General features: G+C 42.5%; 2 long non-coding RNA genes across 2 annotated transcripts in view; one reads left to right on the plus strand and one right to left on the minus strand.

The window, feature by feature from the left end:
- LOC107402129 (uncharacterized) overlaps nt 1–18678 on the plus strand; it is a 43999-nt gene that overhangs the window by 5358 nt on the left and 19963 nt on the right. Inside the window, exon 2 of the long non-coding RNA XR_013042474.1 lies at nt 317–442. This is a non-coding gene — a long non-coding RNA (uncharacterized LOC107402129). The remainder of the gene's footprint in view (nt 1–316; nt 443–18678) is intronic.
- Nucleotides 13811–16924, minus strand: LOC143267405 (uncharacterized). Its single transcript, XR_013042465.1, has 2 exons — nt 16703–16924; nt 13811–14075 (listed from the first exon to the last, which is right to left on the minus strand). It is a non-coding gene; the product is annotated as an uncharacterized LOC143267405 (long non-coding RNA).

The following is an 18678-nucleotide window of genomic DNA, read 5'->3' on the forward strand; positions in this document are numbered from 1 at the left end:
AGGACTACTGCTAGTTACACTACGAAACAACAGTATCTCATCACTTAGAAATCATCCATAATAATGAATGTCAAGAGCGTGAGTGGCAGAGCATTTTTTTAAAGAATACTCCATTATTTTATTTTATAATTTAATTTAATTTTACATATCAGCCACGGATTCCCTTGTCCTTCTCCCCGCCCCCCAATACTCCATTCGTATCTCTGGTATTTTCTTCTGAACTCTTGGTGTCTGTTCTGAGAGTTTTTGATCCAATAGGTGTCACTGGAAGGTTTTCAGGCAGCGATCAACTTAAAACCCCTTCTTTACATGGCAGGTTGACTGAAAACAGCGGGTTGACAATTGTCATGCCACTGGGAATAAGCACCATGACGGTCACCTGTTGCAGCTCGACAACTCATTCAGAACTGCCTTCAGGAGGCAGCACTATTAAGATGCCATTGTAAGTCAGATTCCAATCTTAGACATTTTAAAATGAAATGCACGTGGTAGTGATGGGAAAATACCATTTATTGCAGATATCTATTAAATTAAGTGTTGGGAGAAAATGCAGAGAGCACCGTGAGCTCCAAGGATGAACAGTTAATTCTCATAACATGGTAGCAAAGCAGAGGCCACATGAGGGTTTGTGAAGAGGTGAGAAGAGCAGGAGAGCCAGGGCCTCTGTGTGGAAGAGTGGTGAGAACAGAAACTGGGCACCTCCCTGAAAGGTTCCATGTGCCCAGCTAAGATATTTTGAATTTTGTTCTTTGAATGATAGGGTGAAAAATGGTAGGGGGTCAGGGAATGACCCAAAGAATCAGAGTTTAACTTTAGGAAAACGTTTGCATTGTGTGGACGTTGATAATGTGTATAGAAAATGTCCACCACAGCTTTCTTCCCTCTGAAGACGGCTCCCCTGCAGACGCTGCTCCACTGAGATTAACTTGTGCGTCTCCTTGATCCAGCTGTACATCATAAACCCCGCCCCCTTGTTTATCTGTGTGTAATAACCCTGACTCCATGCTCAGCTGTATGCATTAACCTTGCCTCCCTGTTTACCTCTAAATAATAAACAAGCTGAACTTCCAAGGTGCTGAGGTTTCTCCATCTGAGAACCCAGACACCCCAATCGCAGCTCTCTGGATGTGTCTGTCTGTATTAGATGTAGCAGAGTTGTTTGTCTCATTGTAAACTGGCACTATGAGATTCTTGGGATTCAGTATTTAAGTCAGATAGAACTGATCACGTCCTAAGTAGGGTCAGCAGCTACCACATAGGATTGACAATTAAACTGGAATTTTAGATAGCACATAGTATTTTAGTGTAAGTATGTTCCCTGTGGTATTTGGGACATACTCATAATGGAAACTATATATTCTCTGAAATTCATACTTTATTGTACATCCTGTATTTTTGTTTACCAACCATTGCAACTCTATGTCCTCATCTTATAATTTAACAGACTAGAAACTAATTATTAGTAAATACGGTTAGGATATGGGGAATATACTATGTAACCTAGGAAATCATCAATTAGAAGTCATTGAGACCCCAAATGAGTGAAGGAAATCTACCTGACAACCAAGAACACTCTTATGTCAGAAAATAAATTTCTGGCTGAGTGTAGTTATGTACACCTTTAGTCCCAGCATTCAAGAGGCAGAGGCAAGTAGAATTCTTTGAGTTCAAGATAGCCCCAGTCTGCATAGTGAACTCCAGGACAACCAGGGCTACATAGTAAGACCCTGCCTTTAACAGAAAAAAAAAAAAAAAAAAAAAAAAAAAAAAAAACCAGAATTGAAAAATTGTTTTTAAGCTGCCATGAAAAAAATTCAATGAAAATTGTATTGCTAACACTATATATCAATCATGATTATTAAAACATTTCAAATTTGTTTTTTATTTTAAATAATTCATGAAAATAGAGAAAGTATTTTAGACCCTAAAAATAATGATAATGTATAGATTTTTGCCTTCAGAAAGTATGTGGCCTAAGAGAAGAAATAAAGATACATAGTACTAGCAGGGATGTAATCACTGCCGAAAGAGATGTGCAAATCATACCTCCAGTTGAAGTGGGAAGTTTATTCAGGCTGGGAGTGGATAGAAAGAAACAGGATTTTCCCTTCAAAGCTTTACAGTTTTTGAGAATTTTTTTAAAAAACTTGAAAGTAGAGATTATTGTTGGGGTGTGAATCTATCACTTGACTGGTCTGTGGGAGACCCTCAGTTCAATCCCCAGTACCACAGAAAGTAAATAAAATGAAAGTAGATGTTATTGTCGACATTGTTCAAAATATAAAAGATTAACAAAAAAGAAAAATTTATATTTTAACCTCACTACCCAGTCATTTAACTACTGATAGAATTTTATAATATATATATATATACATATATATATATACACATATATATTCTTTGTGTTTTTTTTTTTACCTAATATATTGTGAGCATTTGGGGAGGTATATGGGGGACCTTGGCAGGCTGGAACTATCTGTGCAGACCAGTCTGGACTTAAATTCACAGAAATTTACCTGCCTCTAACCTCTGAGTGCTGGGATTAAAGGTGGGCACTACCATGCCTAGCACATATCATTAATCTTTAAATGTTAAAATAATTTAAAAGATTTTAATTAGCATCTATTAATTATACGTAGTACTGGGTTTCATTATGACGTTTTCTATGTGTCTATAATGTGTTTTAACCATAGTCACCCCTGTAGGGAAAAGGGGCTGGCTAAAGAAACCCACCCTGACCCTGGAGCCTCTCTTGCCCCCCAACTCCCACTGATCCCTTTTACTTTCATGGCTAATACAATTTTTAGTAAGTGCTGTGTCTCCATTTATGAACATATCACAATTTAATTTCCTCCTATTAGAACAAGGCTCATGTGAACTCCCAGAGACTGAGAGAGCAAGCACAGAGCAGACCCGGGTTTGCACCAGTCCCCTGCATATATGTTATGGCTTTCAGCTTAGTGTTTTTATGGGACTCCTGAGTGTGTGATGAGTGGGTCTCTGATTCGCTTGCTTGCTTGCTTGCTTGCTTGCTTGCTTGCTTGCTTCCTTCCTTCCTTCCTTCCTTCCTTCCTTCCTTCCTTCTTTTTTCTTTTCTTTCTTTCTTTCTTTCTTTCTTTCTTTCTTTCTTTCTTTCTTTCTTTCTTTCTTTCTTTCTTCCTTCCTTCCTTCCTTCCTTCCTTCCTTCCTTCCTCTCTCTCTCTCTCTCTCTCTCTCTTGCTTTGTTTTTCAAGACAGGATTTCTTTGTGTAGAACTAGCTGTCCTGGAACTCACTCTGTAGCCCAGGCTGGCCTCAAGCTCAGAAATCCACTTGCCTCTGCCTCCTGAGTGCTGGGATCAAAGGTGTGCACCACCACCACCACCCCTCTGATTCTTGTGCCTGCTCTTGAGGCTCTTCCTTCTCTTGGATTGCCTTGTCCAGCCTCAGTATGATGGGTTTTGTTCTGTCTTGTTATAGTTTGTCATCTTTGGTTGCTATCACTTGTTCTTTTCTAATGAGAGACAGAAAAAGAGTGGCTCTGGAGGGGAGGAGGGTTTATTTTCAGGGGCTGTGGCTCATTTGGTAGAGTGCTTGCCTAGCATGCATAAAGCCCTAGATTCAGTCTCCAGCACTACATAAACTTACCTTGGAGATATATGTCTGTAATCCCAGCATTCTGGAGGTAGAGCCAGGAGGATTCAACTACATAATGGGTTTGAGGCCAGGCTGGAACACATGAAATTCTATTTTTTTTTTTTTTGGTTTTTCGAGACAGGGTTTCTCTGTGTAGCTTTGCGCCTTTCCTGGAGCTCACTTGGTAGCCCAGGCTGGCCTCGAACTCACAGAGATCCGCCTGGCTCTGCCTCCCGAGTGCTGGGATTAAAGGCGTGCGCCACCAACGCCCAGCATGAAATTCTATTAAAAGGTGATGGGGGAAAGATAATGGGGAGACTGGAATGTAAATGGAGAGGGGGGTGGAAGATGATGGGAGTAAGGGATAGAATTTAGGGAGGGACAGCTAACACTAAGGGCCACTTGAGGGGTCATATGGAAACTACTACAGTAGAAGCTTCTTAAGATGTATACACATATGAAAGAAATAGAAATGAAATCATTAAGCAATGGAGAAGACAAAGCCCCAACTAAACAATCTTACCACCAAATGAAACTTACATTTAGTTGAGTTGTTGGCCAAAGGGGCTGTGTGAAAACCCCGGAACTACTCAGGGTATTGCCAAGACTATTGGTTGTTCTCCATCTGTTAGTGGTAAGGCCCTATTGCTGAAGACAATGCTTATACATCATACTGAACATGGGAAGATGGTACCTAACTAGAGCTTTCACCCCAGCTGACTGCTTTCGTGATACTGGAAGGTACTCTGCCTGCAACCAGAGGAGAAACTCTTCGGTCTGATTGGTGACCTGCTTGCATGATATTGCTAGTGCAATAATGACACAAAGCTTGTGGGAGTCACCAACCACTATCTGATCAGATTTAAGGCCCTCTCCATGAGACAGAACCCAGGCCTGACACTGCCCAGGTGGCTAAGAACCTGAGACTAGATAGACCATGGGCCTAAGGGAAACCTAATACGGGTGTTCTGCTAAAGGAACGTAGCAATAAAATTACTGTTTAAGATTCCTTATTGGGCAGTGGAATCCCAGCACTCAAGAGGCAGAGACAGGTGGATCTCTGTGAGTTCAAGGACAGCCTGGTCTACAGAGCTGGTTCCGGGACAGCTAGGGCTGTTACACAGAGAAACCCTGTTTCAAAACAAAACAAAAACAAAAGGTGTGTATTGGGGGGTATTCCTCTATACCCATAGATCAGTGTCTGACTCAGCCCTCATCAGAAAAGCTTTCTCCTGCAGAAGATGGGAGCTGTCACAGAGATCCACAAATGGACAATGTACGGAGAGTGAGAGTCCTTGGAACACTTAATACTAAATGGGATATCTTCATCAAATCCCTCCCCTCAAGGCTCAGGGAACTATGCAGAAGAGGAAGTGGAAAGATTTTTAAGAGCCAGAAGAGATGGGTGATACCAAGGAAACAGTGTTTTCCAGACACAATAGGACTCCAATTAACAACTGCTCACAAAGGGAAAATTAGTTTCTTCAAGGGAGTCTCACTGGACATACAAACTACACTTAAGGGCAGGCCCCATGCCCAGCAGTAAATGACCAACACAAAACGAACTAAAATGTATTTTTGGAGATTTTTTTTTGGTCTTATTTTGCTTTGGGGAATTTTTGTTGTACTTCCTGATCTTTTGCTTGTATAATATGGTTTATGATTTGGAGTTTTTATAAGTTTTGTTTGTGTGGGGCGATGTGCTTACGTATGCCTTTCTTTAATTTTTTTTCTCTATTAAAACTTTTCTACTCACTCCACATACCATCCACAGATCCCCCCTCCTCCCTCTCCCACCCCCCAGTCCTCTTTCCCGAGCCACCCTACACCCCCACATCCCCCAAATCGAGGCCTCCCATGGGGAGTCAGGAGAGCCCAGCACATATATATGCCTTTCTCATGCTCTTTCCTAGTTTCTTCATTTTCTTCTGTTTGTTAATTTGTTCATTTTGTTTTATTCCTGTTTGTCTTTTTTAATTTGCCTGTTATTTTCTTAAAGAGGGAGAGAGAAGGCATGGAGCTGGAGGAGTGGAGAAGTGCAGAGGATCTAGGGGATGAAGAAGGGAAACTGTGATCAGAATAGGTTATATGAAAATAACTTTATATCTTCAATTATGAAGGATAATGATACAACCTTATCAAGGTCTTTATATAATTCCATAACTATTTTCTGCACACTAGCTACTGCTCTGAATGTTTGAGATTCATTAGTGAACAGCTACCCACATTCACAAGGCAGACAAGCGTTTACAAGCTGTAAACTATGCATTATATCAGATGGTGATATTGCTCCAGAGGAAAACACAGCCGGGGGCTGGAGAGATGACTTAGCAGGTACAGTGCTCGCTATACAAGGATAAAGATCTGAGTTCAAATCCCCAGGACCTGGGTAAAAAGTAAGGCATGGTGGCACAGTTCTGTAACTAGTACTGAGGAAGGACAGGTGGATCCCAGGGACTCACCAGCAAGGTAGTCTACTCAAAACAGTGAACGCCAGGTTCAGTGAGAGGCTCTGTATCCGAAAAATACGGTGGAGGGGGCTGGAGACATGGCTCAGCAACTGAGAGCACTGGCTGCTCTTGCAGAGGGCCCAGGTTTGGACTGAAGCCTGTAAAACGAAATAAAGAAATAAACCCTTCGTCTCCAAGTTGCTTTTGGCCATAGTGTTTACAACAGAAGAAAAAAAAAGTAACAATACATACATGCACACATTCAAATGCACACCACAACACTCACTGAAGAAAAAAAAGACAAGTAAAAACAGCAGGAGTTAGAACTATGACTCAGCAGTTAAGAGCATGCACTGCTTTTGTAGAAGACCCAGCACCCACATGGTGGCTCATAGCCAACTATAATCCCAGTTTTAGGGGATCCGATTCCTTCTTCTGACCTCCACCAGCACTGTCATATATGTGATGCACATATATGTGTGCATGCAAAGCAACCATATACTTAAAGTAATTTTTAAAATTAAAGCAGTGAAGTAGTAGCCTGGGGGGGTTGTATTTTCAGATGGGACATTTACAAAAGGACCCACTGAGAAAATGACATTTGGGTACCACCCAACAGCAATGAGGCAACAAGCCGGGTATACAATGGACAACAGCAGAAAAACAATCACGTAACAACCCTAAATTTGGAGTGGAGCTTTCGTATGTAAGGGACCCGAGAGAGGCGGTCTGAGTGGAATGGAAGGTTGTTACCCTAGCGCATGTCAATCAGCTGAGAAGTGGATTCACCTCCGTGTGGCACAGGAAACCACTGGAGGACTCTGGGCAGAGCATCCTTTTGGCTCTTAAGTTAGAGCAGATTGCAGAGCGATGGATGAGTAGACACAAGAAGCACCAGGAGGTGCTTACTGTACTCCAGCAGCAGGGGTGGCTTGAGAAACAATACATGAAGTTGACAGTGAAAATAACTTTAGATATGAGGAAGGAATAACTTCAAACATTTCCGGTATTTTTCTTGGAGAAATTTCCTTGAAGGAGGAGTTACTACGTACATGTTAAGGGCTCTTTAGATGTACAGCAAAATTGTCCACCTGAGAAGTTCTAGTTCATACTTCCACCATTCCCAATGACATAGTTGACAAAAAGGTTTTGAGAGGCAAGGAAGCCATGGCCACTCATGACTCAAGTCCCAGCAGCTCAGGAAGCTGAGGCCAGGAAACCACTTCAATCCAGTAGCTTGAGATAAGTTGGAGCAGCATATTGAGACCGTCTCTCTCAAGGAAATGAAGTGTTGCCGGGCGTTGGTGGCGCACGCCTTTAATCCCAGCACTTGGGAGGCAGAGGCAGGGGGATCTCTGTGAGTTTGAGGCCAGCCTGGGCTACCAAGCGAGTTCCAGGAAAAGGTGCAAAACTACACAGAGAAACCCTGTCTCGAAAAACCAAAAAAAAAAAAAAAAAAAAAAAAAAAAAAAAAAATTTACACATTTTAAGGAAGAAAATCAAATACAGATTACCAAAGGCTAGATGTTTCCCTTTGGAACCAATATTATAGAAATAACATGGAGTAATTTGCAGAGGAATATCAATTAGAATTTAATAAATGCTAAGAGAGAGAGGGAGGGAGGGAGGAAGGAGAGAGAGAGAGAGAGAGAGAGAGAGAGAGAGAGAGAGAGAATTCCTTGCACCTGGCTGCCTTCAAACTGGAGACATCAGTCATTTCCTGCTTTCAAACACAAACGGAAACAGTGACTCTTAAATCTTGAGTCTTCTGGTCTGTGGACAAGTATTTGACTCACGCCTGTCAGGCCTCTGCACAGGCTGGAACTGTGCCATCTACTTCCTGACCGCAGATCTGAGAACTCAGCCAATTCCTCATTTCATTCATATGTATGTAGATATCTCACATCAATTCTGTTTCTCTGAGGACCCCCAATAGACTGTGCCTATATAGTAGTCACTTAACATATACTGAATGACAAATTCGGGGATTGAGAAGATAGAAAAGGAATGGCTGTCTAAGCTGCACTGAGAAAAATGTGTTCCAGAAAAATCCCTAAAAATAGTGTGGGGAAGCAGCAGACCATGCGGGCTCCCGATCGGCTGAGAGGCCACAGGGCCAGCGGTCAGCAGCTAGGAGGTTCAGCAAGCACTGCGACAAGTGTTCGGAGCTGTATGGCTGGACGGGATGAAGAGTTAACAGGCAATGGCCCCACAAAGGGGAGAACAAACACTCCACTAAGGACTTGTTCTGGGCTCCGCTTGCTCCTATAACCCAACCAGACTGTAGGCTAGGGTTCCCTTTTGAGAAAAAGTGATTAATGGAGATTGATTGATTGATTGATGAACGTCGGAGGTCGCAAAGCAAAATGGAACTAGAATTTGGATCTCAATCCAGAGGCAAGATGCTGGGTGTGATCTTAGTTATTGTTTACCTGCACATGTGAATATCGGCTGAGGGACCTCCCATCCCTGTGATGAGTGTAGGAATTTGGAACCAAAAAGACATTCATGATCAGAGGAGAATGACCGGAAGATAGTCGATCAAATATCGTTGAAGGCAAGAATTTGCTCTTAAGCACAGGATAGGATAAAGGGTAAAGTGTGTGTGTGTGTGGGGGGGGGGGTTGCGTTTTTCTAATATTCAATTCACCAAAGGCCTGTGATCTTTAAAGAGTACATTAACTGTCTGTCATTAACAATGGACACGTAGGAGATGCCATGACAGCCACTTAATTTGCCAGGTAAATGATAGCCGTTATTCTCCAATGCATATTCACAGTAAGGTGTGCACTCCAAACTACAGACTTCCTCTAAGTGGGAGGCCATCTGTTCTCACCACACCCACACTCTCATGGACTCGGTCTCAGTTTCCCCACACTTGTTTATGTAAGTTAAACTTGTGATTGGAATTAGGGTGAATAACTAGGTATTATGTAAACCCAAAGCAAAAGCCTAGAAACGTCTAGTAAAAAGCCTACATATATTTTACTGGTAAATGAAATACATTTGCGGTTAAGTTTAAAATACTTATCTGCTTGTGCTTGAGTTAGAAATGTTGCCAATGCTAAGCACATGCTCTGCACTGAACTATTCTGCTGACCATTTATCATTTTAAATTTTCTGTTTTAACTTTTCCCGTCCACTATTGTAAGCGAGTGTTGCAACCCTGGAGGAAAGGTTTCCTGACTGTTCAGGGACTCGGGTGACACCTGGAGCTGCTAGGACAGCTCTGGCCGCTGGAGCTGCAGTGGGACAGCCCAGCTCTGGAGGGAAAGGTATCCTGCTTGTTCAGGGGAGTCAGGTGATATCTGGAGTTGGGGTGCGGTAGGGGATGGTCTCTCTACAGGATACAGCAATCCTGCTCCTCTTCTGGAGAGCTGTTATAGCTGAGCTTTCCTCAGCTCCCCAACCCGGGAGAAGGGCTTCCCAGAAGAGTTCTGCTTCTTCTCCGGCCCAAGATGTTGCTTCTTCTGCTTCACTCTGGTAAAAGTGAAACCCCTGCAGAAATGTAGCCATCTCCTCTGGCTCCAGCAAGAAGTTGTTACTTTTTCTGCTCCCATCTTGTTCCGTCCTGTAGGGATGTCTCAGCAAGGTTTTTCTGTACAGCTCAGCCTTACTCAGCCCCCTAAGGGAACATCTCTGCAAGGTTTTTCTGCTCAGTCCCCTAAGGGATGTCTTAGCAAGGTTCGTCTTCTCTGCGCTGGTGAATGAAGATCTTCACACCCAAGACTCTTTTGAGAAAGAGATTTATTTGGGAAGGAGGAGTCCAGGAGAGTGGCTGCCTCTACCACCATGGGAGAGAACAGTTCACAACTGAACAGGCAGGGTGGTTCATACAGGATTTCTTAGGGGCAGAGTTTCCCCAGGGAGAAGATTTTTCTGTTCAGGGATTGATTAGTTTTCCTTGGTCAGGGGCAGAGATGGCTCTGACATCAGAGCCAGACTGTGTTTCTTTCACTGTCCTTCCTTAGCTTTTTGGCTCCAATTCTAAGGCCAGGGCATATTTCTTTCACTGGCTCTGATTCCAGGGACAAAGTGTGTTTCTTTGGCACTGGTTTCAGAGTCAGGGCATGTTTCTTTGGTTCTGGGTTCAGGGATAGAGTGTTTCTTTCCCTGGCTCGGGTCCCAGATCTAGGCTGTGTTTCTTTCACTGGTTCTGAACTCCAGGATCAGGGTGGGTTTCTTTAGGTGGCCCCTTTCCCTTACAATCATCACCTACCAGTATTGGATATGAGAGCTTTTATGACGCTCAGCGACCGTGAAGAGCACTTTGCGGCACTCTTCCTATAATAGCACAACCTGTCTCAAAAAGCAAAATGAAAAGCTGGAGCTCACATCCTCCTGTGGCTCCGTCCCTTTCATGTGAAACTGTCTGCTTAGACTGTTGCTCTGGGTCTTGGGAGTTCTGATGTTCTTACGTAATAACCTGTCTCATGGATACTTTTGGGTCACAAATATTCCTAAGTCATCAGGAATTAAACATTTGAGGGCCAGGCCATCATCACTGTTGTTGTTTTACTATATGCCAATGTATATAATATCTTAATAATCTCTATAAAGAATCTTAGGAATTATCTAGAATACCAAAGATGATTTAGGGCTAGAAGTGGGATTTAGTGTCAGAATACTTGCTTAGTACATGCAGTTCCCTAGGTTCCAGCCCCAGAACCAAAAGAAATAAATGAATTTGAAAAACTAAACAGATGAGTAAACTGAAGATTAACTAGATTTAAGGAAACTCGCCTAAAATAAAAATGTACTGAAGCCGGGCGGTGGTGGCGGCGGTGGTGGCGCACGCCTTTAATCCCAGCACTCGGGAGGCAGAGCCAGGTGGATCTCTGTGAGTTCGAGGCTAGCCTGGTCTACCAAGTGAGTTCCAGGAAAGTCGCAAAGCTACACAAAGAAACCCTGTCTCGGAAAAAAAAAAAAAAATGTACTGAAATAAAATTGAGAGAAATGGATAGGTGTGGTGGTGTACATGTTTAATCCCAGCACTTGAAAGGCAGAAGCAGATGGATCGCTAAATTCAAGGTTAGCCCGATCGTCTAGGCCAGCTAGGGATACAACACAATGAGACAGTATCTAAAAATAATTTTTAAAGAAATAATAATTTTTAAAAAATGTGGCTGGGCGGTGATGGCACACGCCTATAACCCCAGCACTCGGGAGGCACAGCCAAGTGGATCTCTGTGAGTTCGAGGCCAGCCTGGTCTACAGAGTGAGATCCAGGATAGACACCATAACCACACAGAGAAACCCGTCTCGAAAACACCAAAAAAAAAAAAAATAAATAAATAAAATAAAATAAAAAATGTTTATAAAGCTCTTTAGCTTGTTTGGGAAGCCATAAGAACTCATATCAGAAGCTATTCTGGTATCTATGTATCAATTATCCTGTCCTGCCTGTCTCCTGCCAGACACTAAAGGTCAACATTTTCTCCCAGGCGAAGCAGTTGAGAGTTCACTGATAAACAAGAAACCTGAAAAACAGGTTATTTTTCTAATGTGTGTCAGAGGGAGGCCAGCGGTCAGAGCTCCACGCATCCACTCTGTTCCATGACGTCATCAGGAGCATTAATCCTCTTCTTTCTTGCTCAGCTAGTCTCCACATGGGCTTCTCTGTCCACAGTTAGCCAGTTAGTTCTCTAAGTTTGCTTTGGTAAAAGTGATGGAAAGACTAAAAAGATGCAAGCCAGTCAAGCTACCTCCCTAAAATTAAGTTTCTGGACCTTCCCCTGTTCATTTCCTGTTGGGTCTGAGCGCCAGCTGTGTCCCATGGCTTCTTCCACTTGCAAGGGAGTCTGGGAAGGGTAGTTTTTGGCTGAGGAAGACAAAGAGCCTGGGAGAGCACGAAGCAGGCAGTTACTAACTGAAGTCACAGAGGAATCATGTGCCGTACCAGGATCATCCTAGGTCCAAAATAGTGGCTGGAGAACTAAACAAATAGCGAGATCTCTAGATTTCTTCTCTTTTTACATTTATTTAGTACTTATTATGGGGGGAGGGGACATGCGCACATGGAGGTCAGAATACTTGCAAGTCAGTTCTCTCCTTCCACCATGTTGGTCCCAGGGAACAGACAGATTAAGGTTGTCAGTTTAGCAGGGTGTAGCTGACTACATTCACTGATCCATCTCACCAACCCTTCTAATAATTATGAAGAAATGTTTTCATATGGTAATAAAATTAATTTAGTATGAAAACAAATTTTTACTAAGCTTTTAAAATGTTGGCTTTTAATTATTGGTGCAGAATTTTTTAAAACTTCATTTTATTATTATTATTTAGGTAACAATAAAAGGGTATTGGAGGTAAGACTATCTGTGCTTGCCTAGAATGCGCAAAACCCTGGTTTGGACTCCCTGCACCCCAGAAACCAGATGTGGTGGTCAAGGTGGGAGGATCAGATGTTGAAGATCATCCTCTGCTACACAGTGAGCTGGGGCCCAGCATAGGAGACATGAGGCCCTATTTCCAAAACAAAGCATGGGGAAAGGGTGTTGTCTTGAATTTGTACAACACAAATGCCCTATTTCTCTGTTTCATGATTTGGAAAAATTGTTGTGGTTTTTGTTTTCGTTTTTAAGACAGGGATTTACTATGCAGCTCTGGTTGTCCTGGAACTAATTATATAGACCAGGCTAGCCTTGAACTCACAGAGATCATGCCTGCCTCTGCCTCCTGAATGCTGGGATTAAAGGCATGTGCCACCACTGCTAATATTTGTTGTTTTAATTGTCACTGAATTGTATGTTTTATCCTAAGTAGGGTATATTCTGGCTGGTGACATTTATTTCTATTATTTATATATTGTTAAATAAAGACCCTTCACAGACTGTCTCTGTGGGGACCCTGGGTTTTTGTGAGTCAAAAGAAATAATATGTAATGTGTTACTGCCTAGTGTGACAATGACAGAAATTTTACAAAAATGTACTTAATTTCATAAAATGAATGAAAGGACAAATATGCATTTTATAAGAAAAGTAACCACTTTGAACTATTTTACAGAAATAAAACAACTTAATGGATCTAAAATCACTGGCAAGATGCCCCCAAGGGCATCCTCACACATGTGCACACCCACAGACACACACTTATACACGTAAATAAAAAATCTTTTTATTAAATGAGTTTGTGTTCATACAATACATTCTGATCATGATATTTTTAAGCACCTGTGGTTAGGCATGTGACTCAGTGGCAGAATGCCTTCCTAACACGTTGGGGACCCTGATTGGATCGCTGCACTAAAAAAAAAAATCACTAGTGGCTGGGTGGTGGCAGCGGCAGCATGGTGGTGCACACCTTTAATCCCAGCACTCAGGAGGCAGAGCCAGGAGGATCTCTGTGAGTTTGAGGCCTGCCTGGTCTACAGAGCAAGATCCAGGACAGGCACCAAAACTACACAGAAAAATCCTGTCTCAAAAAGCCAAAAAAATAAAATAAAATAAAATTAGTGAAACACACCTAGAACTAGCATCTGTCTCATATAAGTGTTAACAAATGTGAGTCAATCTTAGGTTAAAACAAAAGGCCTAATCTCTTTATCCTAGAATATAATTAGAGAATTAGTTAATGTAAAACCTTTACCCATCATCTTTCAAGTAAACTCAGTATAAAAGGAGTGTGTGTGCATGTTTGTGTGTGTGTTTGTGTGTGTTTATGTGTATGTTTTGTGTACATATGTGTATCTGTGTGTGTGGCAAAATAATCTAGGTATTGAAAGCAATCCTTCTACACAGAAATCATTATGCTTAATCTTTATTCTAATTCTGAGTAGTCAGTAACCCAGTAAAGGAAAGCTCACAGAAAGGATGCTTTCAGAAAAGCTGTGTTCCCCTCAAGGGCTGCAGAGCTGTGCCTCACATTGCCAGTGTGGTGGAAGTGGCTGATGTCTTAGCATTTCCTGCAGCAGTTTGGGCCTCTGATGCTGCCAGCAGATACATTGTAGTTTTAGTGTTCCCAACCATATGATGTGATTTTGATTGACATTTGCTTTCCCAAGACAACCTAGTCAATATAAATAAGAAAGAATAATTGATTTCAGTTTACAAAGTTCAATCCCAAATTTCTCCATTTGAATAAGGTTTATCTTTTTTTTTCTCTCTACAATGATGGAAACACTTGATTCATTAGCCAATGAGTGTAATCATGTATATTCAAATTGCATGTATGTAATTATACATATTCAAATTGCAATTTTAGAGACCTCAGTCCCCCTGGAAAGTCATGTATATTTTTTTCTTTTGAACTTGTTCATGCTTAGTTTTCCTTAACCTAGATCTACTCCATCATCTATAGTTAAGCCTTTTTTAGATAACCTTTGACCGTCTTTAAATTATTTCATTTAAGCCAAGCATTGTGGTTCACACCTGTAATCCCCACACTCAGGAAGCTGAGGCAGCAGGATCCAGAGTTAGAGGTCATCCTGGGCTAGCTAGCAAGACCCTGTCTCAAGAAGAAGAATATTGTTTTTAATTAATTCATGTCAGCTATTTAAGCCCCACCCCTCAACCCCTCTGCCACCCTGTAAGTCAGCATGCATCCTGTTCTGACCCAGAGGACCTGGATCAGCATTAACCATTGTCACCCTCACTTTTGAAGTCAGGTGTACTCATAAGGAAGAATTCATTTAGGTAGCTATTTAAAATAACTGAAATAAAATACACGTCTTTGATTTTATCCACTTTTCTACAAATTCCTTACAATCCAGGTAAGGACTTCTTTCCAATATTCCTTTCACATTTGTATCCTATGTTTCCTACGATTTTCTTCCAAAAATTTTATAGTACTACGCATTATCTTTTTCTATTCCCACTTTTATGTTGCTGTGATAAAATACTATAACCAAAGCAACTTGTGGAAGAAAGGGTCTATTTTGGCTCATGATTCAAGAGGGATAGAGTCCATTATGGCAAAGCAGGTATGATAGTGATCAGAAAGACACCAAGGCAGCAGTAGCAGCTGACTGGTCACATTTCATCCACACACAGGAGAGAGAGAGAGAGAGAGAGAGAGAGAGAGAGAGAGAGAGAGAGAGAGAGAGAGAGAGAGAGAGAGAGAGAGAAAGAGAGAGAGAGAGAGAGAGAGAACACCCATGCATGCAAGGAAGAAGTGAGAGGAGACTATAAACCCTCAATGCCCACCCCCAGTGACACACGTCCACCAACCAAGCTCCAGTTCTTGAAGGTCCATAACCTCCACAAACAGCCCACCAACTGGGGCCCAAGTGTTTAAATACATGAGCTATGGGGTCATTTCTCATCCAAACCACAACTTTCCACTCTTTGCCTCCACAATAAGCCCATCTTATGATGTAGAATCCATTCAGTCCTGCTTCAAAGGTCCCCATAGTACCTCTTCCTGTAAGCAGCCTAAAGTGACCTGTGAGAATTCTTTGATCTTCTTCTCTTGACCCAGAAAATCCAACAAAATCATACAAATCAAGAGTTTCAAATCTTCATATTCACTTCAGGAACACCTATAACATTGCCCAGGCCATCTAGGGTATACATATACAAAAAGCCACCAAGCATCAGAGAGACATCACTTTAAAGAAGCAATGTGTGTCATTCCAGTGGCACAATAGTGGAGTTGGTAGGTATCACAGGACAAACAGTGGATGGGCACAGGGTCAGTGCTCGCCCCCCCCCTCCAAGTGCTGATTTTTTGCTGCACATGCTTAACAATGGAAAGAGCGATGCTGAACTTCAGGGTGTAGATGTAGATTGTCTAGTCTTTCGTCCAACTGAACAACGCACCTAAGATGTGCCGTCAAATTTGCAGAGCTCATGGCTGGATCAATGCACGCATGTGCTCCCCCTGTGACACTGAGATGGTCATCGCTGAGAAGGAATGAACTGTTCCAAAGTCAGAAGAAGAGGTGACACAAGAGAGTCACCCTAGAAGAAATGGAAGGAACTAGAACTTACAGCATGGGGACAGCTTCATCGGGAAAGACGTGCAAACAAAAGTAAATCTTTGGCTGCGCGGTGGTGGCGCACACCTTCAGTTCTAACGCTTGAGAGGCAGAGGGAGGTGGATCTATGAGTTCGAGACCAACCTTGTCTACAGAGTGAGTTCTAGTACAGCCAGGGAGGGGTACACAGAGAAACCCTGTCTCAAAAAAACTGGTTAAAAAAAGAAGTAATTAAAAAACAATTCTCTATGGTCTTAACCATCTCAACAATATTCAAAAGTATAAAAGTAACTTCTGAGACTCAAGGCAATCTTTTAAACTGTGATTTCCTATAAAATAAAATTTAAAAAACAACCAAATTCCACACTTCCAACATGGAGTGGCACAGGACGTACACGACTTCTCCCAAAGGAAACAATGGGGCGTAGCGAGGAAAGATGACCGAAGAAAATTCAGCAGGGCAAACCCTGAATTCTGTAGCTCCATGTGTTGGTGTCTGGAGCTTCGCTTTCCAGGGACTGAGCTAGCTCTGGCTCTCCAGCTTCTCTGCCAGCAACACAGAGCTCTGACAGGCCGGTTCCCGCTCTATGCAGCTCTCCTAGGCACGTGTCTCATGCTCTGGCACCTCTAACATCTTGGAGTCTCTATTGACACTTAGCCTTCATCATCAGAGCTTCCCACACAGTAACTTCTCAGGATCTCCCCCGCCACACATTACCAGGCCTCAGTGACTCTGAAACCACAGGGAAAGAGCATGTGTCCTCCTCCATCTTGTGTCCTCTTTCTCTCCAAAACCAGTACTTCAGGGACAAGACTGCCAAGTTGGTTGCCAGCCTGGGTTGGCCCCTGGCCCCTTGGACCACAGTTACAGCAGCTTTTGTTTGCTTCAGTTGGTTTAAAAAGTTGGAGGCTTGCCATCAGGGAACCTTTTCTATTCCTTATAACCTGTTCTATTCAGGGAAGGACAGGAAGCTCCCCTTTAATGCTGCTAATCTCTTTAATGATTACAGCCTCTTTTTTTGCATACGATTTACTGCGATCTTAATCTGGCTAGTGTTCTTTTCCTCTCTAAACTGGACATTTTTTCCATTTCTATCTGCCTCATGGGTTGCTTTTTTTCACTATAGATCTGAATAAGAGTGATCAGTAATGACCGTGCCTCAGTCTCAGTGTTCAGTAACCTTGACATTTCCTCAACCAAAGGAATTACTGTGGCCCTCACCAAAAGCCTCAGGACATGGGCAGACTGCAGCTGTATTCCTGCTAAAATAGCACATGAACGGCCTCTTGCCGAATTGCTAAGAGTCTTGTTTCCCTCTGAAACATCATGAGCTAGGCCTCCAAGCCCCACCCCACCTTTACCCTTAACACTACTGCCTTATAGACACCAACTAGGATGGCCTATTAAGGTCTACTTACAGCTTTTCTAGTCCAAAGTTCCAAAGCACATTCCTCAGGAAAAACACGGCCAGGTTCCTCACAGCAGCAACCCTGCTTTTTTGCATGTTTACTTTTTCTGATGCTGTGATAAAATACCAGGACCAAAAACAATTTGAGGTGGAGGGGGATAGGTTTATTTTGGATTATGGTTACAGAGGGATGGAGTTTATTATGGTGGGAAAGGCATGGAGGCAGGAGCTGGCTGATCACACTTTCGTCCATGCACAGGAAGCAGGAGGTAGGGAGTGAGTCGGGAATGGGATGAGGTTACACTCTCCTAAAGCCCGCCTCCAGTGACATAGTTCCCCCCGGAAAGGCTCCATCTCCTAAAGGTTCCATCACCCACACCAACAGCATCACCCACCGGGGTCTGAGTGTTCAAATATGTCTGCCTAGGAAGAACATTTCTCCTTCCGACCAACACAGGCAAATGAACAGAAGTGTACTCATGTCGCTGAGTGTGACGGAGTGGTAGCTTCTAAGGACTGTACATCTTCCACAACCTCACTGAAATGTGCACCCATCCTTTCTGCATCCTCCTCACCCCCATTTCTCACTTGCCATCCTCAGCATCCTCCTTGTCAACTAAACTCTTCTCACTCAAGACCTGAGCGGGAAACCACATAAGAGGAGCACTTGGTTAAATCTTAATTCCAATACCAACTAGATTGTTGTTATAATATCTGCACAGACACTTGCTGATTTAGCCAATGGCTAGATCATATGAATTATGTCACAAACCTGCTCCAGTTCATCTATACTTTCTCGAGTAGTACCTTCATTTTGTAACACACACACACACACACACACACACACACACACACACACACACACACACACACACATTGAGCTTTTCCTGAATATTTCACTTTTTTTTTCAAAGATAGTATTTCATTATATAGCCAAGACTGCCCTGGAACTCACTATGTAGACCAGGCTGACCCCAAACTCACAGAGATCCACCTGCCCTTGCTTCCCAAGTATTGGGATTAAAGACCTGTGCCACCACCCTGGGCCAAACATTTCATTCTTTGCTGTTACTCATTATCTCCCTTTAAATATTCAATCTTTTGCAGATTAAAAAAAAATTAAGTCAAACTGCCTTTCAATTTTCTTTTAAGGCATTCTGCAAGAATCTTTTATGCTTTAAGGAATACCATTTTCACTTTCATAATGAATATGAAACCTATCCAGGTGTGGTGGCACACACCTTTAATCCCAGCACTTGAGAGGCAGAGCCAGGTGGATCTCTGA

The sequence above is a fragment of the Peromyscus maniculatus genome, chromosome 9, assembly GCF_049852395.1.
Source record: "Peromyscus maniculatus bairdii isolate BWxNUB_F1_BW_parent chromosome 9, HU_Pman_BW_mat_3.1, whole genome shotgun sequence".
In the NCBI taxonomy this organism is placed as follows: Eukaryota; Metazoa; Chordata; class Mammalia; order Rodentia; family Cricetidae; genus Peromyscus; species Peromyscus maniculatus.